At 44.7% G+C, this 21,212-nt stretch overlaps 28 non-coding genes across 28 annotated transcripts; 26 read left to right on the top strand and 2 right to left on the bottom strand.

Annotated features, from left to right (window-relative positions):
• The first annotated feature begins 45 nt into the window (after positions 1-45).
• TRNAP-AGG (transfer RNA proline (anticodon AGG)) lies at positions 46-117 on the top strand. Its single transcript has one exon. It is a non-coding gene; the product is annotated as a tRNA-Pro (tRNA).
• An 882-nt stretch (positions 118-999) lies between these two features.
• TRNAP-AGG (transfer RNA proline (anticodon AGG)) lies at positions 1,000-1,071 on the top strand. The gene has a single exon. It is a non-coding gene; the product is annotated as a tRNA-Pro (tRNA).
• Positions 1,072-1,158: 87 nt separating this feature from the next.
• On the top strand, positions 1,159-1,230 carry TRNAP-UGG (transfer RNA proline (anticodon UGG)). The gene has a single exon. It is a non-coding gene; the product is annotated as a tRNA-Pro (tRNA).
• Positions 1,231-1,317: 87 nt separating this feature from the next.
• TRNAP-AGG (transfer RNA proline (anticodon AGG)) lies at positions 1,318-1,389 on the top strand. Its single transcript has one exon. It is a non-coding gene; the product is annotated as a tRNA-Pro (tRNA).
• An 880-nt stretch (positions 1,390-2,269) lies between these two features.
• On the top strand, positions 2,270-2,341 carry TRNAP-UGG (transfer RNA proline (anticodon UGG)). Its single transcript has one exon. It is a non-coding gene; the product is annotated as a tRNA-Pro (tRNA).
• Positions 2,342-2,745: 404 nt separating this feature from the next.
• TRNAP-UGG (transfer RNA proline (anticodon UGG)) lies at positions 2,746-2,817 on the top strand. The gene has a single exon. It is a non-coding gene; the product is annotated as a tRNA-Pro (tRNA).
• Positions 2,818-3,379: 562 nt separating this feature from the next.
• On the top strand, positions 3,380-3,451 carry TRNAP-UGG (transfer RNA proline (anticodon UGG)). Its single transcript has one exon. It is a non-coding gene; the product is annotated as a tRNA-Pro (tRNA).
• An 86-nt stretch (positions 3,452-3,537) lies between these two features.
• Positions 3,538-3,609, top strand: TRNAP-AGG (transfer RNA proline (anticodon AGG)). The gene has a single exon. It is a non-coding gene; the product is annotated as a tRNA-Pro (tRNA).
• Positions 3,610-3,853: 244 nt separating this feature from the next.
• Positions 3,854-3,925, top strand: TRNAP-AGG (transfer RNA proline (anticodon AGG)). Its single transcript has one exon. It is a non-coding gene; the product is annotated as a tRNA-Pro (tRNA).
• An 87-nt stretch (positions 3,926-4,012) lies between these two features.
• Positions 4,013-4,084, top strand: TRNAS-UGA (transfer RNA serine (anticodon UGA)). The gene has a single exon. It is a non-coding gene; the product is annotated as a tRNA-Ser (tRNA).
• An 86-nt stretch (positions 4,085-4,170) lies between these two features.
• TRNAP-AGG (transfer RNA proline (anticodon AGG)) lies at positions 4,171-4,242 on the top strand. Its single transcript has one exon. It is a non-coding gene; the product is annotated as a tRNA-Pro (tRNA).
• Positions 4,243-4,487: 245 nt separating this feature from the next.
• Positions 4,488-4,559, top strand: TRNAP-AGG (transfer RNA proline (anticodon AGG)). The gene has a single exon. It is a non-coding gene; the product is annotated as a tRNA-Pro (tRNA).
• Positions 4,560-4,805: 246 nt separating this feature from the next.
• Positions 4,806-4,877, top strand: TRNAP-UGG (transfer RNA proline (anticodon UGG)). The gene has a single exon. It is a non-coding gene; the product is annotated as a tRNA-Pro (tRNA).
• Positions 4,878-5,281: 404 nt separating this feature from the next.
• On the top strand, positions 5,282-5,353 carry TRNAP-AGG (transfer RNA proline (anticodon AGG)). The gene has a single exon. It is a non-coding gene; the product is annotated as a tRNA-Pro (tRNA).
• A 245-nt stretch (positions 5,354-5,598) lies between these two features.
• Positions 5,599-5,670, top strand: TRNAP-AGG (transfer RNA proline (anticodon AGG)). Its single transcript has one exon. It is a non-coding gene; the product is annotated as a tRNA-Pro (tRNA).
• An 881-nt stretch (positions 5,671-6,551) lies between these two features.
• TRNAP-UGG (transfer RNA proline (anticodon UGG)) lies at positions 6,552-6,623 on the top strand. Its single transcript has one exon. It is a non-coding gene; the product is annotated as a tRNA-Pro (tRNA).
• A 403-nt stretch (positions 6,624-7,026) lies between these two features.
• TRNAL-UAG (transfer RNA leucine (anticodon UAG)) lies at positions 7,027-7,098 on the top strand. The gene has a single exon. It is a non-coding gene; the product is annotated as a tRNA-Leu (tRNA).
• An 86-nt stretch (positions 7,099-7,184) lies between these two features.
• TRNAP-AGG (transfer RNA proline (anticodon AGG)) lies at positions 7,185-7,256 on the top strand. The gene has a single exon. It is a non-coding gene; the product is annotated as a tRNA-Pro (tRNA).
• A 245-nt stretch (positions 7,257-7,501) lies between these two features.
• TRNAP-AGG (transfer RNA proline (anticodon AGG)) lies at positions 7,502-7,573 on the top strand. Its single transcript has one exon. It is a non-coding gene; the product is annotated as a tRNA-Pro (tRNA).
• A 246-nt stretch (positions 7,574-7,819) lies between these two features.
• Positions 7,820-7,891, top strand: TRNAP-UGG (transfer RNA proline (anticodon UGG)). Its single transcript has one exon. It is a non-coding gene; the product is annotated as a tRNA-Pro (tRNA).
• An 86-nt stretch (positions 7,892-7,977) lies between these two features.
• Positions 7,978-8,049, top strand: TRNAP-AGG (transfer RNA proline (anticodon AGG)). Its single transcript has one exon. It is a non-coding gene; the product is annotated as a tRNA-Pro (tRNA).
• Positions 8,050-8,294: 245 nt separating this feature from the next.
• TRNAP-AGG (transfer RNA proline (anticodon AGG)) lies at positions 8,295-8,366 on the top strand. Its single transcript has one exon. It is a non-coding gene; the product is annotated as a tRNA-Pro (tRNA).
• An 87-nt stretch (positions 8,367-8,453) lies between these two features.
• Positions 8,454-8,525, top strand: TRNAL-UAG (transfer RNA leucine (anticodon UAG)). The gene has a single exon. It is a non-coding gene; the product is annotated as a tRNA-Leu (tRNA).
• Positions 8,526-9,246: 721 nt separating this feature from the next.
• On the top strand, positions 9,247-9,318 carry TRNAP-UGG (transfer RNA proline (anticodon UGG)). Its single transcript has one exon. It is a non-coding gene; the product is annotated as a tRNA-Pro (tRNA).
• An 86-nt stretch (positions 9,319-9,404) lies between these two features.
• TRNAP-AGG (transfer RNA proline (anticodon AGG)) lies at positions 9,405-9,476 on the top strand. The gene has a single exon. It is a non-coding gene; the product is annotated as a tRNA-Pro (tRNA).
• Positions 9,477-9,563: 87 nt separating this feature from the next.
• On the top strand, positions 9,564-9,635 carry TRNAP-UGG (transfer RNA proline (anticodon UGG)). Its single transcript has one exon. It is a non-coding gene; the product is annotated as a tRNA-Pro (tRNA).
• An 8,240-nt stretch (positions 9,636-17,875) lies between these two features.
• TRNAV-CAC (transfer RNA valine (anticodon CAC)) lies at positions 17,876-17,948 on the bottom strand. The gene has a single exon. It is a non-coding gene; the product is annotated as a tRNA-Val (tRNA).
• Positions 17,949-18,013: 65 nt separating this feature from the next.
• On the bottom strand, positions 18,014-18,086 carry TRNAV-CAC (transfer RNA valine (anticodon CAC)). Its single transcript has one exon. It is a non-coding gene; the product is annotated as a tRNA-Val (tRNA).
• Positions 18,087-21,212: the final 3,126 nt, after the last annotated feature.

Raw genomic sequence — 21,212 nt, 5'->3', positions numbered from 1 at the left:
AAATACAGGTTAGTCCTATGAGTTGAGCATGCCTCTGATACGCATGGTCCGTTGGTCTAGGGGTATGATACTCGCTTAGGGTGCGAGTGGTCCCGGGTTCAAATCCCAGACGGACCCGAGTTTCTCAAGAAGAATTTTAGTGACATTTAAATGCAACTAAATACAGGTTAGGTCAATGAGTTGAGCATGGCTCTGATACGCATGGTCCGCTGGTCTAGGGGTATGATACTCGCTTAGGGTGCGAGTGGTCCCGCGTTCTAATCCCGGACGGACCCGAGTTTTTGAAGAAGTAATTTAGTGACTATTTAAATGCAACTAAATACAGGTTAGTCCTATGAGTTGAGCATGTCTCTGATACGCATGGTCCGTTGGTCTAGGGGTATGATACTCGCTTAGGGTGCTAGTGGTCCCGGGTTCAAATCCCAGACGGACCCGAGTTTCTCAAGAAGAATTTTAGTGACATTTAAATTCAACTAAATACAGGTTAGGTCTATGAGTTGAGCATGGCTCTGATACGCATGGTCCGCTGGTCTAGGGGTATGATACTCGCTTAGGGTGCGAGTGGTCCCGCGTTCTAATCCCGGACGGACCCGAGTTTTTGAAGAAGTAATTTAGTGACTATTTAAATGCAACTAAATACAGGTTAGTCCTATGAGTTGAGCATGTCTCTGATGCGCATGGTCCGTTGGTCTAGGGGTATGATACTCGTTTAGGGTGCTAGTGGTCCCGGGTTCAAATCCCAGACGGACCCGAGTTTCTCAAGAAGAATTTTAGTGACATTTAAATGCAACTAAATACAGGTTAGGTCTATGAGTTGAGCATGGCTCTGATACGCATGGTCCGCTGGTCTAGGGGTATGATACTCGCTTAGGGTGCGAGTGGTCCCGCGTACTAATCCCGGACGGACCCGAGTTTTTGTTGAAGAAGTAATTTAGTGACTATTTAAATGCAACTAAATACAGGTTAGTCCTATGAGTTGAGCATGGCTCGGATACGCATGGTCCGTTGGTCTAGGGGTATGATACTCGCTTAGGGTGCGAGTGGTCCCGGGTTCAAATCCTGGACGGACCCAAGTTTTTGAAGAAGTAATTCAGTGACTATTTAAATGCAACTAACTACAGGTTAGGCATATGAGTTGAGCATGTCTCTGATACGCATGGTCCGTTGGTCTAGGGGTATGATACTCGCTTTGGGTGCGAGTGGTCCCGGGTTCAAATCCCGGACGGACCCGAGTTTTTGAAGAAGTAATTTAGTGACTATTTAAATGCAACTAGCTACAGGTTAGGCCTATGAGTTGAGCATGTTTCTGATACGCATGGTCCATTGGTCTAGGGGTATGATACTCGCTTAGGGTGCGAGTGGTCCCGGGTTCAAATCCCGGACGGACCCGAGTTTTTGAAGATGTAATTTAGTGACTATTTAAATGTAACTAACTAAAGGTTAGGCCTATGAGTTGAGCATGTCTCTGATACGCATGGTCCGTTGGTCTAGGGGTATGATACTCGCTTAGGGTGCTAGTGGTCCCGGGTTCAAATCCCAGACGGACCCGAGTTTCTCAAGAAGAATTTTAGTGACATTTAAATGCAACTAAATACAGGTTAGGTCTATGAGTTGAGCATGGCTCTGATACGCATGGTTCGCTGGTCTAGGGGTATGATACTCGCTTAGGGTGCGAGTGGTCCCGCGTTCTAATCCCGGACGGACCCGAGTTTTTGAAGAAGTAATTTAGTGACTATTTAAATGCAACTAACTACAGGTTAGGCCTATGTATTGAGCATGTTTATAATACGCATGATCCGTTGGTCTAGGGGTTTGATACTCGCTTTGGGTTCGAGTGGTCCCGGGTTCAAATCCCGGAGCGACCCGAGTTTTTCAAGAATTATTTTAGTGACATTTAAATGCAACAAAATACAGGTTAGTCCTATGAGTTGAGCATGGCTCTGATAAGCACGGTCCGTTGGTCTAGGGGTACGATACTCGCTTAGGGTGCGAGTGGTCCCGGGTTCCAATCCCGGACGGACCCGAGTTTTTGAAGAAGTAATTTAGTGACTATTTAAATGCAACTAGCTACAGGTTAGGCCTAGGAGTTGAGCATGTCTCTGATACGCATGGTCCGTTGTTCAAGGGGTATGATACTCGCTTTGGGTGCGAGTGGTCCCGGGTTCAAATCCCGGACGGACCCGAGTTTTTGAAGAAGTAATTTAGTGACTATTTAAATGACATTGGCTACAGGTTAGGCCTATGAGTTGAGCATGTCTATGATACGCATGGTCCGTTGGTCTAGGGGTATGATACTCGCTTTGGGTGCGAGTGGTCCCGGGTTCAAATCCTGGACGGACCCGAGTTTTTGGAGAAGTAATTTAGTGACTATTTAAATGCAACTAGCTACAGGTTAGGCCTATGAGTTGAGCATGTCTCTGATACGCATGGTCTATTGGTCTAGGGGTATGATACTCGCTTTGGGTGCGAGTGGTCCCGGGTTCAAATCCCGGACGGACCCGAGTTTTTCAAGAAGTATTTTAGTGACATTTAAATGCAACAAAATACAGGTTAGTCCTATGAGTTGAGCATGGCTCTGATAAGCACGGTCCGTTGGTCTAGGGGTACGATACTCGCTTAGGGTGCGAGTGGTCCCGGGTTCCAATCCCGGACGGACCCGAGTTTTTGAAGAAGTAATTTAGTGACTATTTAAATGCAACTAACTACAGGTTAGGCCTATGAGTTGAGCATGTCCTTGATACGCATGGTCCGTTGGTCTAGGGGTATGATACTCGCTTTGGGAGCGAGTGGTCCCGGGTTCAAATCCCGGACGGACTCGAGTTTTTCAAGAAGTATTTTAGTGACATTTAAATGCAACTAAATACAGGTTAGTCCTATGAGTTGAGCATGGCTCTGAAACGCACGGTCCGTTGGTCTAGGGGTATGATACTCGCTTAGGGTGCGTGTGGTCCCGGGTTCAAATCCTGGACGGACCCGAGTTTTTGGAGAAGTAATTTAGTGACTATTTAAATGCAACTAGCTACAGGTTAGGCCTATGAGTTGAGCATATCTCTGATACGCATGGTCTATTGGTCTAGGGGTATGATACTCGCTTTGGGTGCGAGTGGTCCCGGGTTCAAATCCCGGACGGACCCGAGTTTTTCAAGAAGTATTTTAGTGACATTTAAATGCAACAAAATACAGGTTAGTCCTATGAGTTGAGCATGGCTCTGATAAGCACGGTCCGTTGGTCTAGGGGTACGATACTCGCTTAGGGTGCGAGTGGTCCCGGGTTCCAATCCCGGACGGACCCGAGTTTTTGAAGAAGTAATTTAGTGACTATTTAAATGCAACTAACTACAGGTTAGGCCTATGAGTTGAGCATGTCTTTGATACGCATGGTCCGTTGGTCTAGGGGTATGATACTCGCTTTGGGAGCGAGTGGTCCCGGGTTCAAATCCCGGACGGACTCGAGTTTTTCAAGAAGTATTTTAGTGACATTTAAATGCAACTAAATACAGGTTAGTCCTATGAGTTGAGCATGGCTCTGAAACGCACGGTCCGTTGGTCTAGGGGTATGATACTCGCTTAGGGTGCGAGTGGTCCCGGGTTCAAATCCCGGTCGGACCCGAGTTTTTGAAGAAGTAATTTAGTGACTATTTAAATGCAACTAACTACAGGTTAGGCCTATGTATTGAGCATGTTTATAATACGCATGATCCGTTGGTCTAGGGGTTTGGTACTCGCTTTGGGTGCGAGTGATCCCGGGTTCAAATGCCGGACGGACCCGAGTTTTTCAAGAAGTATTTTAGTGACATTTAAATGCAACTAAATACAGGTTAGCCTATGAGTTGAGCATGGCTCTGATACGCATGGTCCGTTGGTCTAGGGGTATGATACTCGCTTAGGGTGCGAGTGGTCCCGGGTTCAAATCCTGGACGGACCCGAGTTTTTGGAGAAGTAATTTACTGACTATTTAAATGCAACAAGCTACAGGCTAGGCCTATGAGTTGAGCATGTCTCTGATACGCATGGTCCATTGGTCTAGGGGTATGATACTCGCTTTGAGTGCGAGTGGTCCCGGGTTCAAATCCCGGACGGACCCAAGTTTTTCAAGAAGTATTTTAGTGACATTTAAATGCAACTAAATGCAGGTTAGTCCTATGAGTTGAGCATGGCTCTGATACGCACGGTCCGTTGGTCTAGGGGTATGATACTCGCTTAGGGTGCGAGTGGTCCCGGGTTCAAATCCCGGACGGACTCGAGTTTTTGAAGAAGTAATTTAGTGACTATTTAAATGCAACTAACTACAGGTTAGGTCTATGAATTGAGCATGTCTCTGATACGCATGGTCCTTTGGTCTAGGGGTATGATACTCGCTTTGGGAGCGATTGGTCCCGGGTTCAAATCCCGGACGGACTCGAGTTTTTCAAGAAGTATTTTAGTGACATTTAAATGCAACTAAATACAGGTTAGTCCTATGAGTTGAGCATGGCTCTGAAACGCACGGTCCGTTGGTCTAGGGGTATGATACTCGCTTAGGGTGCGAGTGGTCCCGGGTTCAAATCCCGGTCGGACCCGAGTTTTTGAAGAAGCAATTTAGTGACTATTTAAATGCAACTAACTACAGGTTAGGCCTATGTATTGAGCATGTTTATAATACGCATGATCCGTTGGTCTAGGGGTTTGGTACTCGCTTTGAATGCGAGTGGTCCCGGGTTCAAATCCCGGACGGACCCGAGTTTTTGAAGAAGCAATTTAGTGATTATTTAAAAGCAACTAACTACAGGTTAGGCCTATGAGTTGAGCATATCTCTGATACGCATGGTCCGTTGGTCTAGGGGTATGATACTCGCTTTGGGTGCGAGTGGTCCCGGGTTCAAATCCCGGACGGACCCGAGTTTTTGAAGAAGTAATTCAGTGACTATTTAAATGACATGGGCTACAGGTTAGGCCTATGAGTTGAGCATGTCTCTGATACGCATGCTCCGTTGTCTAGGGGTATGATACTCGCTTTGGGTGCGAGTGGTCCTGGGTTCAAATCCCGGACGGACCCGAGTTTTTGAAGAAATAATTTAGTGACTATTTAAATTCAAATAACTACAGGTAAGGCCTATGTATTGAGCATGTTTATGATACGCATGATCCGTTGGTCTAGGGGTTTGATACTCGCTTTGGGTGCGAGTGGTCCCGAGTTCAAATCCCGGACGGACCCGAGTTTCTGAAGAAGTAATTTAGTGACTATTTAAATGACATTGGCTACAGGTTAGGCCTATGAGTTGAGCATGTCTCTGATACGCATGGTCCGTTGGTCTAGGGGTATGATACTCGCGTAGGGTGCGAGTGGTCCCGGGTTCAAATCCTGGACGGACCCGAGTTTTTGAAGAAGTAATTTAGTGACTATTTAAATGCAACTAGCTACAAGTTAGGCCTATGAGTTGATCATGTCTCTGATACGCATGGTCCGTTGGTCTAGGGGTATGATACTCGCTTTGGGTGCGAGTGGTCCCAGGTTCAAATCCCGGACGGACCCGAGTTTTTCAAGAAGTATTTTAGTGACATTTAAATGCAACTAAATACATGTTGGTCCAATGAGTTGAGCATGGCTCTGATACGCATGGTCCGTTGGTCTAGGGGTATGATACTCGCTTAGGGTGCGAGTGGTCCCGGGTTCAAATCCCGGACGGACCCGAGTTTTTGAAGAAGTAATTCAGTGACTATTTAAATGCAACTAACTACAGGTTAGGCATATGAGTTGAGCATGTCTCTGATACGCATGGTCCGTTGGTCTAGGGGTATGATACTCGCTTTGGGTGCGAGTGGTCGCGGGTTCAAATCCCGGACGGACCCGAGTTTTTGAAGAAGTAACTTAGTGACTATTTAAATTCAACTATCTACAGGTTAGGCCTATGAGTTGAGCATGTCTCTGACACACATGGTCCGTTGGTCTAGGGGTGTGATACTCGCTTAGGGTGCTAGTGGTCCCGGGTTCAAATCCCAGACGGACCCGAGTTTTTCCAGAAGAATTTTAGTGACATTTAAATGCAACTAAATACAGGTTAGGTCTATGAGTTGAGCATGGCTCTGACACGCATGGTCCGCTGGTCTAGGGGTATGATACTCGCTTAGGGTGCGATTGGTCCCGGGTTCTAATCACGGACGGACCCGAGTTTTTGAAGAAGTAATTTAGTGACTATTTAAATGCAACTAATTACAGGTAAGGCCTATGTATTGAGAATGTTTAAGATACGCATGATCCGTTGGTCTAGGGGTTTGATACTCGCTTTGGGTGCGAGTGGTCCCGAGTTCAAATCCCGAACGGACCCGAGTTTTTGAAGAAGTAACTTAGTGACTATTTAAATTCAACTATCTACAGGTTAGGCCTATGAGTTGAGCATGTCTCTGACACACATGGTCCGTTGGTCTAGGGGTGTGATACACGCTTAGGGTGCTACTGGTCCCGGGTTCAAATCCCGGACGGACCCGAGTTTTTGATGAAGTAACTTAGTGACTATTTAAATGACATTGGCTACAGGTTAGGCCTACGAGTTGAGCATGTCTCTGATACGCATGGTCCGTTGGTCTAGGGATATGATACTCGCTTTGGGTGCGAGTGGTCCCGGGTTCAAATCCCGGACGGACCCGAGTTTTTCAAGAAGTATTTTAGTGACATTTAAATGCAACTAACTACAGGTTAGGCATATGAGTTGAGCATGTCTCTGATACGCATGGTCCGTTGGTCTAGGGGTATGATACTCGCTTTGGGTGCGAGTGGTCGCGGGTTCAAATCCCAGACGGACCCGAGTTTTTCCAGAAGAATTTTAGTGACATTTAAATTCAACTATCTACAGGTTAGGCCTATGAGTTGAGCATGTCTCTGACACACATGGTCCGTTATTCTAGGGGTGTGATACACGCTTAGGGTGCTACTGGTCCCGGGTTCAAATCCCGGACGGACCCAGGTTTTTGATGAAGTAATTTAGTGACTATTTAAATGCAACTAACTACAGGTTAGGCATATGAGTTGAGCATGTCTCTGATACGCATGGTCCGTTGGTCTAGGGGTATGATACTCGCTTTAGGTGCGAGTGGTCGCGGGTTCAAATCCCGGACGGACCCGAGATTTTCAAGAAGTATTTTAGTGACATTTAAATGCAACTAAATACAGGTTAGTCCTATGAGTTGAGCATGGCTCTGATACGCATGGTCCGTTGGTCTAGGGGTATGATACTCGCGTAGGGTGCGAGTGGTCCCGGGTTCAAATCCTGGACGGACCCGAGTTTTTGAAGAAGTAATTTAGTGACTATTTAAATGCAACTAGCTACAAGTTAGGCCTATGAGTTGAGCATGTTTCTGATACGCTTGGTCCGTTGGTCTAGGGGTATGATACTCGCTTTGGGTGCGAGTGGTCCCAGGTTCAAATCCCGGACGGACCCGAGTTTTTCAAGAAGTATTTTAGTGACATTTAAATGCAACTAAATACACGTTAGTCCTATGAGTTGAGCATGGCTCTGATACGCATGGTCCGTTGGTCTAGGGGTATGATACTCGCTTAGGGTGCGAGTGGTCCCGGGTTCAAATCCCGGACGGACCCGAGTTTTTGATGAAGTAATTTAGTGACTATTTAAATGACATTGGCTACAGGTTAGGCCTACGAGTTGAGCATGTCTCTGATACGCATGGTCCGTTGGTCTAGGGGTATGATACTGGCTTTGGGTGCGAGTGGTCCCGGGTTCAAATTTCGGACGGACCCGAGTTTTTGAAGAAGTAATTTAGTGACTATTTAAATGCAACTAGCTACAGGTTAGGCCTATGAGTTGAGCATGTCTCTGATACGCATGGTCCGTTGGTCTAGCGGTATGATACTCGCTTTGGGTGCGAGTGGTCCCGGGTTCAAATCCCGGACGGACCCGAGTTTTTCAAGAAGTATTTTAGTGACATTTAAATGCAACTAAATACAGGTTAGTCCTATGAGTTGAGCATGGCTCTGATACGCATGGTCCGTTGGTCTAGGGGTATGATACTCGCGTAGGGTGCGAGTGGTCCCGGGTTCAAATCCTGGACGGACCCGAGTTTTTGAAGAAGTAATTTAGTGACTATTTAAATGCAACTAGCTACAAGTTAGGCCTATGAGTTGAGCATGTCTCTGATACGCATGGTCCGTTGGTCTAGGGGTATGATACTCGCTTTGGGTGCGAGTGGTCCCAGGTTCAAATCCCGGACGGACAAGAGTTTTTCAAGAAGTATTTTAGTGACATTTAAATGCAACTATATACAGGTTAGTTCTATGAGTTGAGCATGGCTCTGATAAGCATGGTCCGTTGGTCTAGGGGTATGATACTCGCTTAGGGTGCGAGTGGTCCCGGGTTCAAATCCCGGACGGACCCGAGTTTTTGAAGAAGTAATTCAGTGACTATTTAAATGCAACTAACTACAGGTTAGGCATATGAGTTGAGCATGTCTCTGATACGCATGGTCCGTTGGTCTAGGGGTATGATACTCGCTTTAGGTGCGAGTGGTCGCGGGTTCAAATCCCGGACGGACCCGAGTTTTTGAAGAAGTAACTTAGTGACTATTTAAATTCAACTATCTACAGGTTAGGCCTATGAGTTGAGCATGTCTCTGACACACATGGTCCGTTGGTCTAGGGGTGTGATACTCGCTTATGGTGCTAGTGGTCCCGGGATCAAATCCCAGACGGACCCGAGTTTTTCCAGAAGAATTTTAGTGACATTTAAATGCAACTAAATACAGGTTAGGTCTATGAGTTGAGCATGGCTCTGATACGCATGGTCCGCTGGTCTAGGGGTATGATACTCGCTTAGGGTGCGAGTGGTCCCGGGTTCTAATCACGGACGGGCCCGAGTTTTTGAAGAAGTAATTTAGTGACTATTTAAATGCAACTAACTACAGGTAAGGCCTATGTATTGAGAATGTTATGATACGCATGATCCGTTGGTCTAGGGGTTGGATACTCGCTTTGGGTGCGAGTGGTCCCGAGTTCAAATCCCGAACGGACCCGAGTTTTTGAAGAAGTAACTTAGTGACTATTTAAATTCAACTATCCACAGGTTAGGCCTATGAGTTGAGCATGTCTCTGACACACATGGTCCGTTGGTCTAGGGGTGTGATACACGCTTAGGGTGCTACTGGTCCCGGGTTCAAATCCCGGACGGACCCGAGTTTTTGATGAAGTAATTTAGTGACTATTTAAATGACATTGGCTACAGGTTAGGCCTACGAGTTGAGCATGTCTCTGTTACGCATGGTCCGTTGGTCTAGGGGTATGATACTCGCTTTGGGTGCGAGTGGTCCCGGGTTCAAATCCCGGACGGACCCGAGTTTTTCAAGAAGTATTTTGGTGACATTTAAATGCAACTAAATACAGGTTAGTCCTATGAGTTGAGCATGGCTCTGATACGCATGGTCCGTTGGTCTAGGGGTATGATACTCGCTTAGGGTGCGAGTGGTCCCGGGTTCAAATCCCGGACGGACCCGAGTTTTTGAAGAAGTAATTTAGTGACTATTTAAATGCAACTAACTACAGGTTAGGCCTATGAGTTGAGCATGTCTCTGATACGCATGGTCCGTTGGTCTAGGGGTATGATATTCGCTTTGGGTGCGAGTGGTCCCGGGTTCAAATCCCGGACGGACCCGAGTTTTTGAAGAAGTAATTTAGTGACTATTTAAATGCAACTAGCTACAGGTTAGGCCTATGAGTTGGCTCTCGAAGTTGGGGACGCAAGCTAGATGGGGTGTATCTTTTTCCCCCCCTTGCTTTGGCTTCCCGCTCGCGTTTTTAACTTCACACACGCTAGCTTGGGTCCTCATCGATGCGGAGTATCACACCTCGGTGGTGAGAGCTGGTTAACCACTACGTAGTTTGGGCTAAGCGGATACGCGCCCTTCCCAAGCCAAGGTGTTGAGGCATCGTGCCGAGGGCTGCATGGTACTGGGGAAGTAAAACTACGGTATCGCTAACGATCCCCTCGGGGCACCGGGCGACTCCCCGTTGTATCTAGCCTTCCACCCGGGTGGGGGACTACCGGGTGGTGACCTTTTACTTGCCCCCTTACTCGTGGGATTCCCATGGATAAATCTAATAAAAACAACTCTAACACTACCAAACCTACGGTGCAGGGGTCTGCTCAAGGCAGAACCCACACTGATACCACTTTACAAGGGCTTGTATCCAGCGATACTCGTGCCGATTTATCGGTGCGTGTGTCTGGCAAGCCCTCGAAACGTACCGTGCGTCGTCGTCTCAAACGACGGATTGCTCGGCAAAAGGTCAAATCGGGGTCTGAAACGGTCTCCACCCCCGCTGGGGGTGCGATGGCTCGTGACAACCCAATGAAGAGGCCCAGAGCGGAGGATTCGACTCCCTCACCAAGTACCTCGCAGGCGGCGTCGAAAAAGGCTAAGTCCTATAGTGACGCCGCCAGCTCAGAAAAGATGGCCATTGTCAAAAAAGGCTATCCGACGGCGGTCATCACGGAGGAAGACGTGGGCCCAATTCAGAAGGCGATTCTAAGGGCGCTGGATGGGATACCTTCGGGGAGCCCTCTACCGCGCCTTGCGAACTTTAGCCTGACGACCGGGGCCCTAGTATACTCCTGTGAGGATTCGTTCACTGGGCAATGGTTGAAGGACAACTTAGCCTACTCGGTGGTGGGGGATGCGGTGCTCTCAGTAATGAGAGCTAGCGAACTCCCTAAGCCGTTTAAGGTAATGTTCCGCACCAAGGACCAGATCACCAAGGAGCCGGCGGTGCTGTTTCGGCGCCTAAAGGCCCTTAATGCAGGTTTTGCCACTGAACGCTGGAAATGTATCCGGACGTACGTGGACAGGGCCGTACGGTACTGGGTACTGCTAATTGATGGCTCCTCATTGGAAGCCATTAAGAATGCTGGTTTCGTGGGCTATACTGGAGTGGACAAGGGTTCCTTCAAACTCCTTCAGAACACGGAAACCACTAAAACCACTGTAGCCGAGTCTGCGGCGGGGGGTGGGACTAGCGAGATGGGGGATCTCGCGGAGGAGCTCTCTGGTGTCGCTCTAGGCACAGAGGGGGAGGGGGGGTGGCTCATTCGGAAGTCTGTTCTTCCATGGATGAGTCCACCCTACTGGAAGAATCGGATGGGACCCTTCGGGGTTCAGCCGATGAGCGTTCTAGTGGTCCTGGTGAGGGGGAGGATCTTGGGACTGGGAGCTCGCCTGTCGGGGGGGAGGTGCCATTAGCCCTCTCGGGACCGATGAGGTGTAGCTAGGTTCCTTCTGAACCCCTCTCTTAGGGACCATGGGGACGCTACGTGCAATTCAAATCATAGTAAGGCGGCCTCTGCGGTACTCTGCAGGAGGTTTGCTATAGAGGGTCTTGATCTGGCCCTCATACAAGAACCGTCGATTTGCCATGGCAAAATCCTCGGTCTTGACGCGGCGGGGTCACTATTTTATGACCAAACTGCTGCTAGACCTAGGGCGTGTATTTTGGTTCGGAGGGATCTTTGTTGTATCTCTCTACCGCTGTACACGTCCCAGGACACGGCGGCCGTGAATCTAGTCCTGGCCACTGGGCATGCCAAGTTGACTATCACGGCTGCCTCCGCATACTTTGCCCACGACGCGGACTCTCTCCCGACAATTGAGGTGATCAATTTGGTCAATCAATGTGAAAAGAGAGGGGACAAACTAATCATTGGCTGCGATGCCAATGCTCATCACATCACGTGGGGCAGCTCTGACTGCAACAAGAGGGGTGATGATTTACTAGAATATTTAGTTGGTTGTAAACTCTATATTCTTAATCAAAACAATGAACCTACTTTTGTTACTTCTAATAGAAGGGAGGTCATTGACCTCACGCTAGCCACAGAAAACCTCGTGTCTTCCGTGTCTAACTGGCATGTGTCAAATGAACCGTCTCTGTCGGATCATAGGCACATCTGGTTTACTGTCGCGATTACTTCTGTCCCGGCGGGGACGGAGATACGCAACCCAAAACGGACTAATTGGGCCGGCTATAGGGAAGACCTAATCCTACGCTACGGAGGGGGTCACACTCTTAAACTTACTTCACCTAAGGATCTTGATCGGGCTGCTGGTGATTTACAGTGCTCCATCATGGAGTCGTTCCACCGGAACTGCCCACTTAAGACCGTCAACCGCTCGAGGCTTGTCCCTTGGTGGAACGCGGATCTCAGCCGGCTTCGTAAATACACGAGCAGGCTCTTTAACAAAGCCAAGCGCACGGGTGACTGGGCTGGATACAGGCAGTCCCTTAACACCTACAACAGGGCCATTAGAGCTGCTAAGAAGGACTCCTGGCGGACCTTCTGTGAGCAAATCTCCAATGTCCCTGCCACGGCTAGGGTCATGAAGATTCTAGCGCACGACAGCACACATCGACTTAATGCTATTAAGCTACGGGAGGGTGTGTACACTAAATCTGGGCTGAGACTCTCAAGCACATGCTGGAGGTCCATTTTCCTGATTCTACTTTTATCAATCCAACAAACCCTGACTCTCTCTACCCTGTCCTGCACAGGGCTAAGAGGGAAGACTGGCTTGTAGCCAGACAGGTTGTCACGATTCCCAAGCTTCGGTGGGCTGTCAACTGTTTTGAGCCCTACAAGTCTCCGGGACCCGATGGGGTCTTCCCTCTGCTTTTGCAGGAGGGCTTAGACCACATCGCCTCTCCGCTATGCAAGATCTACAGACTTTGCATTGCTCTCGGTCACATACCTCGTGACTGGAAACGCTCTAGGGTCATCTTTATTCCCAAGCCCGGGAAGGCTTCCTATCTCGAGGCGAAAGCATTTAGACCCATATGCCTGACCTCCTTCTTCCTCAAAATTCTGGAGAAGTTGGTGGACAGGTACATCAGAGACGAGGTACTTTCGGTAACTCCTCTCTCTTCTTCACAATTTGCCTACCAAAAAGGCAAATCCACTGAGACGGCCCTTCACGGCCTTACGAATTGCCTGGATAGGGCATTCGAGTTTCAGGAAATTTCACTGGCTGTCTTCCTCGATATCGAGGGGGCCTTTGACAAGGTCTCTAGCTCGGTTATTACTGAAGCTGTTGAGAGATTTGGCATCAGCGCCACTCTTGGCCGCTGGATCAAGTCCATGCTTACCGACCGCGAGGTGTCGGCGTCCCTCCTTGGGGACTCTCTAGGGGTGACTACCAGCAGGGGCTGCCCTCAGGGTGGAGTGCTCTCCCCCCTGTTGTGATGCCTGGTGGTGGACGAGCTCCTGGGGAGGCTCGGGGGTGCTGGGGGCTGTTGCTGCTTCGGGTATGCGGACGATGTAGCGATAGTCTTTACGGGGAAGTTCCCGGATACTGTCACCGCGCTTATGAGATCTGCTCTCTCTAGCGTGGAGCAATGGTGTCAGGCGGTTAACCTTACCGTTAATCCTGATAAAACTGTCCTTGTTCCTTTTACGAGGAAGAATACTAAGGATCTGTTCAATGATATCTCTTTCTTTGGCCAGGTCCTGACAAAGTCCTCCGAGGTGAAATACCTGGGGGTGACTTTTGATTGTAGACTCACATGGAAGCCGCATCTTGATCGGTGTATTAAGAAGGCCAAGATGCTCTTCTGGAGGACCAGGAGCTCTGTCGGCCAGACTTGGGGCCTCAACCCCAAGGCTGTACACTGGCTCTATACTGGGATCATCAGACCCATACTATCTTACGGGGCACTTGTCTGGTGGACAAGGGTCCGGCTTAAGACGGTGCAGGCTGCCCTGCGCAAGCTTCAAAGGCTTGCCTGCATTGGTGTTACGGGGGCCATGAGATCGACCCCAACTGCTTCCCTGGAGGTGCTCATTGACATGCTTCCTCTTCATCTCTTCATTGAGGAGGAGGCTGTCATGGGAGCCTACAGGCTCAACATTAGTGGCTGTTGGGTTCCAAGACTTTGGGATTACAGCCATACGAAGCTCTTTCGGGAGTACGCCGCACTTGAGCCGTCGCTTACGATGTGCTCTGACAAAACCGTTACCAGTTTTGATTTCACTAAGCCATTCAGCATCCACTTCCCCAGTCGGGCAGAGTGGACTAACCTGCTGCCTCTTGGCACTGGGGGTGAAACCATTTGGTTCACCGATGGCTCCAAGACTGATTCCGGCGCTGGCGCCGGCTATTACTGTCAAACCACAAGGGTCGGCTTTTCTGCTTGCCTGGGCACCTTCGCTAGTGTGTTCCAGGCTGAAATTGCCGCGATCTGTTATTGCGCAGATTACTGTATTAACAAAGGGTATACCGGACGGACTGTGAGAATTTATTCTGACAGTCAGGCTGCCCTGAACGCTCTGAACCAGTGTCAGATTACTTCTCAACTGGTGCGTAGCTGCCTCGACCTGCTAGCGCGACTGGCATCCTGCAACAGGGTTCTGCTGTACTGGGTGCCAGGGCATAGCGGATATTATGGCAATGAGCAAGCCGATAGATTTGCGAAAAGGGGTGCGGAGGCCAAGCTCTTGGGGCCGGAGCCGGCCGTCCCCATCCCCTACAGGCACGTCAAACGGTGTCTGCATGACAGGTTGACTGTCATGCAAAATCAGCTCTGGCACAGCATGGAGGGCCAGAGACAGACAAAGTTGTTTGTCGATGGTCCCTGCAGGTCTCGTGCTAGGGACCTAATTTCGCACGGCAGATGGGATATTAGGCTGGCCACCGGTCTTTTGACCGGGCATTGCCGGCTTAATAGGCACCTCCATCTGATGGGTTTTGCCGACGACCCTCTCTGTAGGTCGTGTCAGGAGAAGGAAGAAACATCCGCTCACGTACTTTGCGAGTGCGACTACTTCGCCTCGCTTAGATTAGAATATTTTGATTCACACACCCTGGAACCCTCGAGGGTCTCCTCTCTCACGGTGGAGCGAATTCTTCGCTACGCTGCAGCTACAGGCCTATTCAAGGCCTGATTACGAGGATGCACAATATGCCTTTGGCATCGGTGCTAGGGCGCGTACCCTCCTCAACAACAATAATAATAATATACTTAAACATGTCTGTTGCGTGTCTTAATGGCTTTGGGAGGTGGGGTTGAACCATTTGTAGTGCAAGGTTATCAATGGAATTTATTTTTAGAGTGATTTATTGCTTTATTAATAGGGGCTGGTGATTCATCCTACAAGGGGGTTCAAGCATTAAATTAATTACAGGTGTTTGCCCCGAGGGCATTATTAGGACAAGTCTCAACAAGTTTAAGATGTTTCCGTTGCGTCAACAGAAAGGCAATATATCATTAGACCGAAGCATTGACCTAAACGTACTATATTTATCAAAATTATCGGCAGCGTAATCAAAAATTTGTGGAAAACGTAAAACGGTATTGAAAAAAGCATCATTCAAAACGCATTTCGTGTTAGAAATAAAAAAACAATCGAAACGTTTTTGATCATTTGGGTTACAATTGACCGACACGAAAACGATAATTCAAAATTCATAAAATCTCATAGGAATACATGGGAAAATGAATAGACCACCAAAACGAAATCAGTCTTTTAGCATACAGTTTACCGACACGAAAAGCGTCATTTGAAAAACATTTCAAATTGTTAAAAACGTGTCGATAAATTTGCACAGAATTTATCAAAATTACTCTATGTTTCACTAAAAAAAAACTTTAAATTTAGCACCGAGTAAGAATTTAGGATACATTCCTTAACGGTATATACTCCACCCAAGGGGGTGGGAGGGGGAAGGAGATCAACAAAGATGTTAACGGCATGATTGTAAAAATAACTCACTATGACACGCTGAAGGGTCCGTTACCATTAGGTGCGGGAGATTGCTACGTTCTCCCCATCCCCATTGTATGTTTTGAGTTGTTATGGAGGGAATTACACAAAGGTTGACAAGAATACGCCAGATCTTGGAGATCAACCCCCTAAAAACTACTTATTGTACTATTTATTTTATTGATCTTGGGAATGCTGGAATTCCTTAATCGCTGGTCTCAGAGTTTGGACGAGATTGTTAGAAGAATGACGTCATCTTACAATCATGTTGAAACGCGCCCGTAAAGAACTTAATCCTTTTGTTAAGAAATACTCTTTGTAATCTCTTTTGTATTTTTAAAAAATAAATGTGTCACCTTTTTAATACTGTTTTCTTTTATTTCATATATTAAGTAATGGGGGGGGGTAAAAGAAAGGGGTTGGAACTATTGGTGATAAATAAATCGAATATTTCTATCATCATATTCATTCATCATCATGAACTCGGAGCTGCAGAGATATCATACTTTTTACTCCTCGCCACAAGATGGAAACTATAAAAAACTTTATGCAGAGCGGGATTTTATTCGTTACATTCCGATGATCTACTACAGTGCTTCGAATGGAACGGCATTTTATTAGCCTGGAAACCCACCGATAATCCTTACGAAGAACATTTGAGACATTTCCCTAAGTGCAACTTTATCAGAGGTAGGCACACAAAAAACATACTCTTTAGCTTAGATGAAACAGAGACGTACACCAAGTCAATAAATAACAAAATCAAGACCGAGGAAAAAAACACCTGAAAAACCCCAAGAAAACACGGAAGAAATTTATCATACCTTTAAAGTTAAAACTACAGATCTCGAAAGATTAGTCTTGGAACTTTACGTTAGAAAACAACTAAACGCTTTATATATCAAAGAAAAACTTAATGACTTACGTAAGATTTAAAAATAATATTAATATTTATCATCTTCCTTACGAAGATAGAAGAAATTACTATAGGTTAAATCAAATGCAATTTAAAATGAAAATTGAAAAAATATCCTTATTATTATAACTTATACTTTTAAAGAAAATAAATAACTTTTTACTTTATATCATATTCTTTATTATATAAAAACGTCTTGGTTTGGACCAAGGCCGAAAAAACAAACGACATGTGTGAGGTTTATCAATTGACTGAAGTTTCAGATTTTGAAATTTTTTTCAAGTTATTTTTATCCACTCAATCCTTAGTCAATATTTAATTCAATCAACTGATTTTACTGTTAATCGATCTAGTCCCTCTAAATTAATTTAAAAAATTACATATCTACGCTTTTTATCATGAAATTAATTGTTCTTGAAAAAGCGTAGATATGTAATATTTTCAATTAATTTAGAGGGACTAGATCGATTAACAGTAAAATCAGTTGATTGAATTTAATATTGATTAAGGATTGAGTGGATAAAAATAACTAGAAAAAAATTTCAATATCTGAAATTGATAAACCTCACTCATATCGTTTGTTTTTTCGGCCTTGGTCCAAACCAAGACGTTTTTATATAATATCTGTAAATTCAGTCTTAATGTAATTAAATTTTGAATAATTATGTTTGCTTTACCGTCATACATTTGCACTCTAAAATATAATGGTGCATTCAAACACCATATATGCTGTTTTTTCTGGTGCCAAAAAAGACATCATTTAGGGTGTACTTTAACCCCATTTCTATGATCAATTCACGCCATTTACTAATATTATTTGGAAGTATTAAGGAAATATTAGGCATTTAAGCACCATTTATAGTGGCCTTTAGCATCTTTTTTTTGACAATCTGTTGAACTTATAATATTACTTAGTTTAATGGTTTTAAAAGTAGGGAAAAAGTATGCTACCTATGTCACATTATTAAACCAAGTGAAATGAAATAATTGTTAAATATTTATTATAACCACTACACCACAGACATGTGGTAAGTCTAAGTTTTCCAAGAGATCTAACTAATTATTATGTCCAATCACGATGGTTAATACATGTATCTACCTGGGCTCGAACCTGGGACTTTCCGTATGTGAAGCGGACGTGATAACCACTACACCATAGATACGTGGTAATACTGAGTTTTCCAAGAGATCTAGCTAATTCAAGCGCCCAATCACGATGGTCAAAACATGTATCTACCAGGGCTTGAACCTGGGACCTCCCGCGTGTGAAGCGGACGTGATAACCACTGCACCATAGATACGTGGTAGCACTGAGTTTTCCAAGAGATCTAGCTAATTCTTATGTCCAATTACGATGGTCAATACATGTATCTACCAGGGCTCGAACCTGGGACCTTCCGCGTGTGAAGCGGACGTGATAACCACCACACTACAGATACGTAATAACACTGAGTTTTCCAAGAGATCTAGCTAATTATTATGTCCAATCACGATGGTCAAAGCCGTACTTCTGTAATTAACTAAAATTAACATACTTAGACTTAATTGTTTTGATCAAACTGGCTGATAGCACACCCTGAATACTTAATTGTTAATTTAAGACAATTCCGAAAAGTATCTTCGCTGTAGTTTTTAAGTTATCGGTGGGGAAAAATCACGAAAAACCCATGTTAATCTACATAGGAAATTAGCAAAAGCGGGTGAATATTACTTTAACGTTACAAAACGGTATCAAGTCATATCTACATATATCTGTAGAGTAAATTTATTCCTACAAAAGCATCCTTTGTTAAGCTTACAAAATTATAAGCCTACACAATCAATCAAATATTGACAGGTTGAGAAAAAACAAGTTGGGAAACCAAAATAAACCTCTCCGAGCCGAGACGAATTTACTTTCCAAACACAGATCCGCCAGCCAATGAGACAAACCGGAAATACATTGTTCTAATCGGCGAGATATTGCCATGATCATTTGTAAAGTCTAAAGCGTTTCATAATTCCCTGCGTATCCTCAATAATTCTAATGAGGACCTAATATCTATCACTTAAATGTGTATTTAACTTTCGACTCACTCTGAACCGTTAAGACCTCCTTTAAGAGTACATGAAACAAGGTCAATTCTTATCTCATAGACCTAGTCGTTTCAACACGTATGGAGAGAAAAAGTATTAACATCCTTATTATTTAATGAAGCCAAAAGTTACGTTTACACTATATATAAATGTAGTAAAGATGAATTAAAAAGTAAATACCAAATTTGAAATGTTAATATCAAAAGATGTTCTTGGAATATTGAGATGAAACAGAGCTTTATACCTACACAACTACTAAATGAATCGTAATGCCGAAAAATATTTAAGTATTTCCATTTAATATTCTGCAAAAAGAAAATGTTATCGTTTTGTAAGAGATCTTTTCATCCTACTCGCTTTATATTAACTTTGATATGCGTGTAGTGTTTCGATTCAGATGCAATCTTCATTACTCGTTCTATATTAACTCTCACTTGTGTCAGTACGTAGAAATAAGTTTATCTTAAATAATTAATTAAATATAAATGATATTAATTATTTTAATCGCCAGTAAATAACTTTAAAAATAGTTAAATCGTTTAAAATAAAGTTGTTCCTATTATCTTTCGAAACTTTGCTAATATTGACGTTTAAAGTGAAGGGTGCCCCTCCTGCCCGCTTTCTTCAAATTTTGGGGTATATATACGATTCGTTTCCATTATAATAATAGATAAAAACGCATTCGCGTGAACCGATGGTGGAAGCCCTGCCATTGGGAGGCTAGACGTTTCTCGTAACCCTAGCCGATCGCCGCGTATATCTTGAAACCAAACGATGACGAAGGAAAAGAAGCCAGAATGGACTGACTGGCGTCCATGTGGAATGGACAAAAGACCTGAAGATGGTGGTGCATTGAAGCTGGTGTCAATGTGGAATTGACGGAGAACAGAAGATGGTGGTGCATAGAAGCTGGTGTCAATGTGGAATTGACGAAGAACAGAAGATGGTGGTGCATAGAAGCTGGTGTCAAGGTGAAATTGACGAAGAACAGAAGATGGTTGTGCTTGGAAGCTAGAAGTACAGACTAGTGTCCATGTGGAGTGGACGAAAACCAAAGCTGGTGGTGTTGGAACTCAAGTAGAATAGCCAGAGGAGACAAACCCAAATTTCCGTGAACTGTCAATGCAGTCCGGAAATTGGGAACACGTTTGCTCCGATACGCAAACTGCGAACGCGGTCACGTGGGGCGTGACAGACACACACACAGACACACAGACACACACACACGCACGTCCGGTGTAATACCTCTCCGTGACATACGTCACTCGGAGAGGTAAAAAAGAGGAGAGTGCGTAAAACCCGGTCCACGCCTTAACAGTGGCCGGCATCTTGTTTCCCATGCATATTTGTGGAATTACAGAAGATGTAAAATAATATTTTCACTTTGGTTGGTGGCAAAGCAATTGATTCAAAAAAATGTTGATAATAATATACAGATGGTGTACAGAACTAGGGATTATCTTCTATAAGTTCCGAATTGAAAAATGGGGAGGGGCTGCAAGAGCTGAAGAAACTCACTATCGACCAAACATCAAAGGTAAACCTAATTTAAGAGTGGAACCTTGCGTTGACAATGCATCCATTTACCGCCAAGGACGCTAAAATATGCCGTACAGAAATCCACCACCGTTTAAAATTTCCCACCAAGATCATCACGACGTGACGTCATCAACTGCCCCCCCCCCATCCCCCAACCAATTCCTATTTCTAATTTGGTCTAAGAGAGTTCCACAAAGTGATTTATGGCCTTTTGGGGGTTTCACAACTAGCCGTTCATTTAAATGTTATTATCCATGTCGGAATATATTACAGTGTAACTTTCTAGGATGTTTTCTTAAATTGTATATAAATTTTGTCTAAAATTGTCAGGATATATTATAGTGTAACTTTCTGGGATTTTTTCTTACATTTTTTAAGAACTAGCCTTTCATTTAAATGTTATTATCCATGTCAGAATATATTACAGTGTAACTTTTCTATGATGTTTTCTTACATTATATATAAATTTTGCCTAAAATAGTACCTATAACAGTGTATTTTCTTAATGACATTCTACCGTGCTAATATATTTTTGTTTGAGTCATGCCTTAAGAGTTTTTTAATCTAATATTTAAACTTTTTCTGAAGTAGTGTAATTTCTGCTGTGCCCACCTTAAAGGCAATAATCACTTTGTGGAACTCTCTCTTCGTAAGGAAGATGATAAATTTTAATATTATTTTTAAATCTTACGTAAGTCATTAAGTTTTTCTTTGATGTTTTTATTTCATGATAAAATGTTTTCGGAAAATGTAATTCTCCTTGAAAAAGCGTAGATATGTAATTTTTTAAATGAATTTAGAGGGACTAGATCGATTAACAGTAAAATCAGTTGATTGAATTAAATATTGACTAAGGATTGAGTGGATAAAAATAACTTGAAAAAAATTTCAATATCTGAACTTCAGTCAATTGATAAACCTCACACATATCGTTTGATTTTTCGGCCTTG

This window comes from Phalangium opilio, unplaced genomic scaffold (assembly GCF_054372755.1).
Source record: "Phalangium opilio isolate 3A_F unplaced genomic scaffold, DU_Popi_V2 ptg000100l_1, whole genome shotgun sequence".
Classification (NCBI taxonomy): Eukaryota; Metazoa; Arthropoda; class Arachnida; order Opiliones; family Phalangiidae; genus Phalangium; species Phalangium opilio.
Note: the sequence above shows the minus strand (reverse complement) of the source record. Positions and strands in the feature narration are given on the sequence as shown.